The sequence below is a fragment of the Chaetura pelagica genome, unplaced genomic scaffold (assembly GCF_000747805.2).
Source record: "Chaetura pelagica isolate M959 unplaced genomic scaffold, ChaPel_1.0 scaffold21, whole genome shotgun sequence".
Taxonomy (NCBI): Eukaryota; Metazoa; Chordata; class Aves; order Apodiformes; family Apodidae; genus Chaetura; species Chaetura pelagica.
The window spans coordinates 1,727,084-1,728,172 of NW_009952251.1; positions in this window are offsets into that span (position 1 = coordinate 1,727,084).

Below are 1,089 nucleotides of genomic sequence, written 5' to 3' on the forward strand. Positions count from 1 at the left end.
TAGAAATCTGAGGCAGTTCAACTTGCTTAAAAAAAAAAAAAAAAGAGTGACCAAAGTATCTCTTAAAATACAGTGTCTCTTCACAGATTTTCTGTTTTTTGTTTCTGTTCAGGCAGCTGTTAATCTACAGGTCCTGTCAAAATAAATTTTTTCTGAAACCTTAACTAAGAATCGCTGTCTTTGTATGTCTAGTATGGCTTCAAACAGGTCTTATATTTTACTGTCTCCTCCATTTATCCCTTTTCAGGTCACTATTCTTAGGTTTAGTTACTAGTATTAGGGTACAGCTTCATTTCACTTAATCAGATGACTGCCAAGTATTGCCAACCTATAGTGAGATCATGAAGAAAGATAAAATTACCCTAGTTGCTTGGATCTATTTAAACATAAAGCAAAGTTGTCTAATGGTGTGTTACGTTTTAAGCTAGTGCCTTGAGAATTAAATTTATAAGAATTTAAAAAATACTAGAATATGGATGTTGTATTTAAAATGGAAGATAAAAGCACTAGTTGTCCTTTCAAGGTTTATTTTTTTCTGAGAATTCCAGCATACTTTCAGTAGAGCTAAATCTTGTTGTTGGAATGAGAAGCCTTAAAATTCTATAAGAAGAAAGTTTAAGGAGTAAAGTTCTCCTATTAGAATTTCTAATAACTGGTTTTATGAAACTGCTTTACTTTGAGCTGTATCTAGAACTGTCATTACAGTGTCTCACGTAAGTTGTTCCATGATGCTCTTTGTTCCTGTTGTCTTTTCTTTGTTCTGTATTTGGTAAGGGAGCAAGAATGGGGTGATGTGTTTGTCTTAAATAATGTACATTTTGGCCCGAAGCACTGAATCCTTATTTTTCCTCCCCCCCTACTGTTGTGTAGTACTTCTGACTACAAATCTGGAGACAATGTTTTAATCATTGTTAGAAAATGGGACCAGTTGTCCAAAATGCAATTTTCCCTACTGTTTGGTATTATATAATTCTACTGAAAATATGTTAACAGCTTTTCATTGGGGTAGGATTTTACAAAACTAAGTTTTGCTGACAAAACTGTTAATTTCTTTTTTCCTTTCTCATCTAAAGGTAAGAGAGAAGCAAA